This window comes from Sapajus apella, unplaced genomic scaffold (genome assembly GCF_009761245.1).
Source record: "Sapajus apella isolate SASKATOON/1434 unplaced genomic scaffold, GSC_monkey_1.0 scaffold95, whole genome shotgun sequence".
NCBI lineage: Eukaryota > Metazoa > Chordata > Mammalia > Primates > Cebidae > Sapajus > Sapajus apella.
This window is the reverse complement of record NW_022437035.1, coordinates 3,557,083-3,566,981: the sequence shown is the minus strand read 5'-3', so window position 1 is coordinate 3,566,981 and position 9,899 is coordinate 3,557,083.

Genomic DNA, 9,899 nt, shown 5'->3' with positions numbered 1-9,899 from the left:
CAGCTTGTCTAATTCAAAGGCTCAGCTTCTGTGAGTGCCAGAGAACTGGGCTCAGCAAAGGCTGGAATTCTGGTGAGATGCTCTGTGAAAGCCTGAGGGTCCCGGTTCCAGTCCTTGCATGTTGCCATGGGTGCTGTGAGAGCGTGGGCCTCCCTCTTCAGGCCTCGGTTACTCTATCGCTTCTTTTTTATTACTCACTCAAAAATGAATAGTACAGAATGAAATAGAATCCCACCTTGGGGTGTCTAGATAAACCATGATATGTTCATGATCCCTGACCTTTTAGGTGCAAGCTTGCGCACTTGGATGGTGTTACCGGTTGAATTGTGTCCCCAAAATCATGCTGAAATCCTAACCTCCCAAACTTGGGAATGGGACCTTATTTGGAAATAGGATCTTTGCAGTCGAGAAAACTAAGTTATGGTCATGGGTAGGATCTATCCTCATCAAAAGGGGAAGTTTGGACACAGACATACATAGAATGACGATGATGGAAAGATGCAGGGAGAACACAGCTGTCTACAAGCCAAGGAAGAGAGAGGCTGGGAGAAGATGCTCTCACAGTCTTCAGAAGGAGCCCGCCCTGCCCACACCTTGATCTCTAACTTCTGGCCTCCAGGTCTGTAAACAAATAAATTTCTGTTTTTCTCAGCCCCCTGGTCTGCAGCACTTTGTCATGGCAGCCCTAGAAAGCCAACACAGGTGAGCATGCCACTTGCTGGGGGATGGGTCACATGATTCATCAGGTCATCATGGGGGCTCATGACCCACCCCACCTGAAATTACAACCATTAATGTCTGTCCCAATCCTGCATGGGTGTCCCACAAGGTAACATAATAGCTGTCCTGGCCAGGGGCAGTGGCTCATGCCTATAATCCCAGCACTTTGAGAGGCTGAGGCAGGTGGGTAACTTGAGGTCAGGAGTTTGAGACCAGCCTGGCTGACATGGTGAAACCCTATCTCTACTAAAAATACAGAATGTTAGCCAGGCGTGGTGGCACACACCTGCAATCTCAGCTACTCGGGAGGCTGAGACGGGACAATCACTTGAACCCAAGAGGCAGAGTTTTCAGTGAGCCAAGATTATGTCATTACACTCTAGCCTAGGCAACAGAGTGAAACTTCATCTCAAAAAAAAAAGAGCTGTCATGAAACCCTTCAGGCAGCCAAATTAAGGTACCTGTTACCTGCTGCTGAGAGCATCCTGAACCACCAAACCTCTTCAGGGACAGTTACTTCAGGGGCTCACTCTCCTCATGGACATAAAATGGCTGCAGAAGCCCCAACATTACTCCCAGATCCAATCACACTTAGAGATACATTCTGACACCTACATAATAAAGTATAAAACACAGAAATGCTTATGTCAGCAAGGTTTGGCTATCCAGGGGATGCTTTATTCAGACAAACTGACCCCATTACCCTTGATTTCAGATTTAAAAGAAGTAAAAAATAGCTCCCTTTTCATAACTAGCTTTGGATGTGATATCAGGTGACCTGGAGTCTAGCCCCCACCCCTTTATTTTCTAGCTTTAGAGACTAATTCTGTAGAGCCTTCAACTGGAAAGCAAATAAAAGCATGAATTAAGCAACTTTAAAAATTAATATCATTTCAGTCTTTTAATTCCACTTCTGGGAATCAATCTGAGGATAGGCATCAAACTATGGCAAACACTTTTATTTAAGAAGATGCTTATTGAAGCAGTTGGTTTGTAAATTTAAAAAACAAAAAAACTGAAACAACTTCCCTGGATGGGGTTGGCGGTTTAGGATGCTCTTGGCTGCAAGTAACAGGCATCTTAACTCAGCTGCTTGAAGGGGTCAGGACACCCACTATCTTACCTTATGAGAAGCCCAGTGTGGGAGTACACTTAGAAGGCTCCTGAAGGGGTTCTTTTCTACAGGTTAGCTTAATTTCCTGGGCTTGCTCTCCTCTTGGACACAAAATGGCTGCAGAGGTCCCAGCATCACACCCATATCTAGCCATATTTAGAGAAAGAACAGGGACATTGCCTCATGAATGCCTCTTTGTAAAAGCCAAGCAAAGTTTCCCAGGGGCCCGCAGCAAAGTTTCCTTCATATCTCGTGGCCTGTGATTGTGCCATATGTCCATGTCTTAACCAACCTTGTGAAAAGAAATAAAGTGGCTATGATTGGATTGATCAGTCAGGGGCTGCTCTCTGAGGTTGGAGGCAGGGCTGGTTCCAGGACAGTGATGGTGGACTTGGACTCTAAGAGGAAGATGGAAATGGATGTAGGAGTGGAATGTCTGGCAGGCAGTCAACAGGATGGTGTGGTAGCCACTGGTTGTTAGGTCAGTTACAATTAAAAACATTAATATGTTAAAACTAAATGGCAAAAATAAATGGGTGCTGAAGATTGAGATGTACACGGCAACGGTTGTCATCAATGGAGAAATGCATTCTCGTAGATCAGTAAGACCAGCACTCCAGAATGACTGGCAAATATAAACATGTCAGTGGAATATAAATATCCACTAGTCCAATGAGAAAAGTAAAACTGGTGTCACTAATAATCAATATATTTTGCTCACAAAGCGGGCCAGGTTTATAGAATCTGATTTTTTGAGGAAACGGGCACTCAACTGCATTGAGGATGGATACACAAATGGGCACAGGAAGTTGCCTTTGATGTTATGCCTGTTTATTTTTTTAATTAAGGTGAAATTCACATAACGTAAAATTAACCATTTTAAGGTGAACCCTTTCAACGGCATTCTGTACACTTACAATGTCATACAACCAACACCTCCTAGTTCCAAAGCATTCTCATCACCCTGAAAGAAAAGCCCTAACCCCTCAACCAGCCAGTCTCCATTGCTCCTCCCCATAGCCACGGGCAGCCACTAATCCACCTTCTGTCTTTGTGGATTCACCTATTCTGGATATTTCATACAATGATGGATCATGTGATCTTTTTCGTCTGGCTTCTTTCACTTAGTGTGGTGTCTCCCCGGTATATCCACATTGTAACATGCACCAGCTCGTCACTCCCTTTCACCGCTGAGTAATATTGCATTGCATGCGATGGGCCTGCTTTTTGATCCACCGATTTTACCTCTGGAAACTTATCCCAAGAAAATGATGATCATGAAGTTGTGCAGAGAACAGCTACCAGTATCTTTCTGAACGTGTTGTTTAGACGGCTACAAGATGAGACTTGGGAAAGAGATTATGATTTATCTATATGACAGCATACAATGAAGGCAGTGTCCATTATATTACAGTAGAATATTTCATAACACCAGAAACCACTTATGATTGCTTCTCAGCCTTTTGGCTAAGATCAGGTATTGAAACTACATGTGGCATGGTGATACTTCTGTTAAAAGCATATTATAAAACTTTGTGTTCTGTGTGACCCCCTCGTCCATCACTGCTTCCGTGTTAAAGAGCGTTTTTGAGGTATGGAACTTCTACTGTGCATCAGGCACTGTTCAAGGTGCTGAATAGAAAGCAGTGATTTAAACAGAGAGAATGACTGACTCTGGGTAGCATGCAACATTCTAGGGTGTATAACGTTGGTGGAGGCTGATGAATGGGCCATAGGGGGTCCCCTGGGGAAAGGGAAGAAGTGATACCCATGTATGTTGAGACTTCGAATGTATAAATAGAAAGATGCATGGGTGGTAGATTATAAGTAATCTTTATTTCTTTCTTTTCATATGCTTGTAATGTCCACATATTTTTCAATAAACATGTGTGTTATTTTTATAATCAGGAAAAAGAAAGCTGACTTGTACCTGGTAGGCTTATTAAGAACTAACTACATTACAACATCAAAATGAATATAATTGAAATATAAATTAAATTGCAGAATTTAAATTTTGTAGACTATGCTTATAATCATATATGTACGCACATATATATACACACACATATATACACACACACGCACACACATATGTATATACACACATGCACACACATATATAAAGCTAGGTAAAAACCCAGTTTCTTTGTATCATAATTTGCAAATAGGGGGTATTCAATAAATTCCTGTTGAATGAATGGATTATTTGTCCACTTCTTATTTTTTGTATTTTCCACATTTTCCTCAGGATCATGTGGTTCCTTTTTTTGAGACAAACATCAACCTAATATTGTTTTATTTTAAAATTTTAGTCATATAATACATTGGCAAGGTAAATAAACTTTAGTGTAAGAAGCTAAACAAGGGCTGGGCGCAGTGACTCACGCCTGTAATCCCAGCACTTTGGGAGGCCGAGGCGGGCGGATCATGAGGTCAACAGATCGAGACCACCCTGGCCAACATGGTGAAACCCCGTCTCTACTAAAAATACAAAAAAATTAGCTGGGCGTGGTGGCGTACACCTGTAGTCCCAGCTACCTGGGAGGCTGAGGCAGGAGAATTGCTTGAACCTGGGAGGTGGAGGTTGCAGTGAGCCAAGGTCGCGCCACTGCACTCCAGCCTGGCGCCTGGTGATGGAGTGAGACTCTGTCTCAAAAAAAAAAAAAAAAAGAAGCAGCTAAACAAGACCAGGTTTACACAGTGTCTTCCGCCTCAGAGTAGGCCTTCTAAAAACGTGTGTCCCTTTTTTCTCCCTGGAGTGCTCTAAAAAAGATCCCATTTACAAAACAAAAACTGACTCCTCTGCAGCTGCTTCTCTCCTGTACATCCCTGATATAAATTACAGCCTTCCTGAAGAGCACCTTCAGAGCTCATAGGCTGTCAGAGTTGGGGGGAACCCTGAAGAAGATCCCCCATCCATTCTCACTCCACCCCAATATACAGATGAGGAAACTGAGGCCCACAGAGGGAAGATGACCTGCCCAAGGTCACACAGGAGATGGTGACAGTGCAGGAATGGGAGCCCACTCCTTACTTCTCACAGTTCGCTTCCTCCCATCGTATTGGCAGCTGGTTCTGCCAATGTTAGCGTACAGAATGCTCATGATATTAGGGGGCTTCATGCTTCTTGGGAGTGAGTGTGTTAGGCTCTTTGGAGGCCTTGTTTTCCCTACTTAAACCCACGCTTCCACTGGAGGATAGCTTCATCCTTGCAAAGAGACAGGTCCAGCTTCAAGAAGGAATGTTCTAGAAGCCTCCCATCCTGCCTTTGCAGCTACTGCAAAACTGACTATGGACGCCAAAAGAGACATGTCTACAAATACGTTTGACGTTTCCTGAGGGCCTCCCCCAGGCCAGCACGTGTGTTGGTCTTCAGGGATGCAGAGACAGACACAAACCCTCCTCCAAGAAAGACACATGAACATATGACACATAAACACGATGGAGCAGAGTCCCAAGGCCCAGGAAGACCAGTCCCAGGAGAGGGGCTGATGGTGTTTTAGGGCAAATCTGGATAGATGCTTCCATGAAGGCAAGGACCTTAGCAGCAAGTTCTTGAAGCAGAAACTCCTAAACCACAGTTCAGAGATGGTACCACTGACATTGTATACAAAATGGTGATGTGTGCATTGCTTTCCTCGGGAAAGGGTGTACAACTTCTCATCTGGTTGTTAAAATGGGTATTAGTCTCTACTCCCCCACAAGGACTTTAAGAAGCACTGTTTTACTGGATAAGGAGGCATTTCAAGTGACAGCAACAGTATGTGCAATGACAAGGGATGCAAAGTGACGTGACATGTTGTAAAAATAGAGGATGGGGTTCCTGGATGGTGGCAACAAAGCCTGGGAACAGACGGGGCCCACATCGAGAACCTCACACTAGGAAAGGGTTTTACCAGGTAGAGGTATGCGGAAGTTTTCTTGAGTCCTCTGTTGATTTCAGAGACAGTCTTTTGCATTTCCTGCTCTGCTTTAAACCACGGATTGCCTAAGATTTCCTGGAGCCCTCTGTTCCCCATCCAGCCCTGGATCAGATTACATGCTTCCCTCTCCTGCAAAACTGGCAATGCTAGCCTCCCATATTGCAGAGGAGGAAACCGAGGCTCAGAGCAGGGGATGTGGGTTGCCCGAGGTCACAGGGTTGGAGCGGATCCTGGGTGCATCTGTTGTCTGCCACCCTGGGTTACCTTCCACACAACCTTGAGAGAAGCGCCTTCTGCGCAGAGCACCTGCCCACAGCCCCCAGCCAAGCCCTGCCAGAGAGGCCCAAGGAGGGGGCTGTTCACACCCTCCCTCCCTTCTGCCCACCTCTGCATCTCACAACTCCCCAGCCATGTATAAAACATTCCCAGAAACCACTTATTTCTCATGCATTTTCCATGAGGTTGGGCCCAAGTTAAAACATATAAACATAAAAATATCAAGAAGCACTTAAAAAAAAAAAAGGTGGGGGGGGGCATGTTTCATAAAATACCAAGAGATCAATTTCCGCACCTGCCCCGCTTCCCTGGTCAGACACCCAGGGTTATTCATTCTCTCCTCCCTTCTCTAGCCTGCTGTTCTCGCCTCTCTCGACCTTTCCTCCTTCCCTTTCAACTTCGCCCTTTTTGCTTTTCTTTTCTCTCTGCGTTTTCTCTTTTCTGGGCCACTTTCCCTATCCGTTGACCTTGCTCTCAGAGTTTTCCTCTGCATTTCCACCTGGATGTCTCTGGTTCCTCCTGGCTGTTTCCCTCTTTGTGTGTGTGTGTCTCTGATCTCTTTCTCTGTGTCTTGCTGAGTTGGCATCCTTTGCTTTCTCCTTGCTTGGTTCCTGCCAAGGCTTCTTCTTGCCCTTCCCACACCCTTTAAAAATAGCTCAAGCTAAAAGAAATGACCATAACAGCAAGAGTTGGTGAAGATACAGAGCAACTGAAACCCCAGCCGCTGTTGGTGGAAGAGTAAATTGGCGCCACCACTCTGCAAACCGTTTGGCAGTTTCTACTAAAGCTACATGCCTGTTTACCCGGTGACCAGACATCCCATTCCTGGGTATAGTCCAAGGAGAAATGAGAGCTTCTATTTCCCTAAAGGCACAGAGGAGAGCGTTCATGCCCAGTTGACTCAAAATAGCCCAAACTGGAAAGAGCCCAAATAACCATCCACAGGAAAATGGAAAATTGAATTCTAAGGTGTGTGTGCACTGAAATATTGCACAGCAGTGATGACAATGAACTATCGCTACACGTAGCAACGTGGATCAATCCCCAGAACTTTGTTTTTAAGAAACAGCCTCAACCCCAAAGAGCATGTGCTGTAAAATTTCATCTGTTTAAAGTTCAAGAACAGGCCAAATGAATCTATGTGTCAGAAGTCAGAAGGGCGGCTATCTTTGAGGAGGTATGCATTGACTCGGTTGGATAGCACAAGAAATCCTTCTAGGGTGTTGGAAATACTCTATATATTGATCTGGGCAAAGTACAAACACGGATAAAACATTCATCGGGCTGCACATAAGATTCGTGCAGCTTACTGTAAGTCATAACTCCATTTAAAAATGAAGAAAAAATAATGGTACATAGTATTGCTTATTATCATCATTATGCTAAGAATAATTTTTATGGTCACAATTGGCAAATGGTTTAGACTCAGGACCCATAAACTCATACATGTTTTCGATCCCGCTGATTAAGATGGAGGTGGGCATTTAGGTCCCTGTGGCTGAGAACTCATCTTCCTACTAGACTGAGTCACATCCCAGACGCCTCATACATTGTCGTTTCTAGGAGAGCCACGCGTCCTCGGAACCCTTTGGAAAGGCCTGCCTTGGAGAGGGAAAGACTGCTCCCATTCCAGACCTCACAGTTAAAGCATCTGTCTGATACTTCGTTGTTTCATTCCCTGCTTCGTTGGTAACTATCATGATTAGGGCATAACTCAGCACTTACGCTGATAACCAAGTAGTTAATTAACAGCACAAAACCCGAACCCAAGTTAAAGGGAAGAGGGTGGTCTAGCCAGAAACCTCAAGGAAATTGTTCCATCTGCAGAGCCATCAGAAAACTACGACAACCAACAGGGGAGGCTGAAGGAGAACCAGAACTCCAGCCCTGGGACTCTGAAAGGACTTTATTTATGTTTTTCTTCTTCATTTGAGTCCTCCCAGGAGGGGAGGAAAACATAGAACCCAGCTTTCCCGCTTCAACAGCGTGGGTGTGAGCCCAACACACACAACCCTTGAAGGCAGACTAAAACCCACTTATTTTCATTGAAAGGGAGGAACTAGGACCAGAGGGACTCAGGCACTATTAGTTAAATAATGGTGCTTAAAAATGCATTGAATTTAGCTGCCTCCCCACCCCTAAAAAAAATCTGGAATTTTCCTATTGAGTATACTTTTTTTTTCTCTGGCCCATGAATATTAATGCTTTTCTCAGAGAGCTCTACTTGAAAAAAAAAAAAAAAAACAAGAATAAATTAAATACCTACAGATTTTTCTAATTCCTCTTTTTGGTGACATGCCGTCATTACATCAAATTACTGAGATGGGCCCGCTCTTTTTTTTTTTTCTTTTTGGGTGAAAATTATGGAATATAAAGTATATGTAAATGGAGCAAAGGAGGAAAAAAAAAACTGTGAAGGAAGAATAGGGGAAGGAAAGGCATTAGGTATTCCACTGGCGTAGAAGTCAGCCAATTAATCAAGCAGTGGCGAGAAAAAGATGCAGAAAGGATGAGTTCGCCCTTCATGTTGATGGGGCCGGCGCAGGGCAAACGCTACGGCACCTGAGCTCACGGTTAGGCATGCAGAAAGGGATCATGGGAATATCTTCCCTTCTTTGTCTTTCTCGTGAAGGATGGAAAATGTCAAGCTGTTGTTTGGCTGGATTGAGGGGGATGGGGGTGGGGGAGAGTCGAGGAGGATTCGCAGTCTGGTGAGGCAAGGTTTTAACTCTTTGAGGACATCTCTGCCTCCCCTCCCTCCCCAGCCCCAGCTCCACCTTCTTCTTCTCCCAGCCCCCGAGCACATCTGTAGGGAACTCTGCCTGCAAACAGCAAGTAGGAAGGCGCTGATTGATGGTGACATGCAGTCTGGGGCAGCGTGTGCGTGTTGTATTCGTGCACACACATGTCCGGGGAGGGGGCAAGAGGCATTTTTCCTCTCCCTCATACGTGTTCTTTGTTCATTCTAGAAATGAGCATGGATGACCCCTTCTCTCTCCAGCCCTGTCATGTCCCCTTGGAAGTGAGCAGTGCCTTGAAATCAGAGAGTGGATGCAAAAATGATGGTTGTAGTAATAAGGCCTTGAGGACGCAACCGGGGCTCCCTCTGTACGGCCCTCCGTATGCTAAGCCCGCCCAGCAGGGTGGCCCGACAGGTGTGCCCTGGAACCATCGGAATTCCAGAGTGACTCTGTAAGGACTGGCCATGCCTAGGGCCGGAGATCACGAAAGAATCATAGTGCAAGTCTTCTCATTCACACTGATAACGATGATCATGTAGTAATGTCATAATTAGCCAACTTCACCAGCAATGCCGTGTCCTGATGCCTTTACATTTCTACATCATTTCACCATTTCTAAACTCTGGAAAATCCATGGTGCCAAGGAAAGCTGTGTCATTAATTCACTCATTGAGAACATGGGTATTTGAGTCTCCCCACTTACCTTTGGAATGGAGTTGGCGGGCATTGTGTGGTCTATTTGGCAGATGAGGATGCTGAGATCAAAGAGCTTCCTTCGGGCCAGTGGGTGGGCTCAGAAGGAGCTCAAACCATGTCTCCAGTTCTTATGCCAAGGCTTGCCATCCTTCAGCCAGAGAGGAATGAGCAAAATGAACTACGTCCTGTTCCATGCTCTCCCAGGACCAGTCCATGACCATTGCCAGTACATCATGTGAGCCCACTGTGAGACCCAGAGGCTGGATCCAATCCATACCTAAAGTGTGGTCCAGGCACCAGAAGCATCCTCCCACATGAGATCTTGCTAAACATGCAGCATCTCTGGCCTCAGCCCTACTGAATCAGAGTCTGGTTTTAATAACATTCCCAGGGGATTTGTGTGCACACTGAAGTTTCGGAAACACTGTT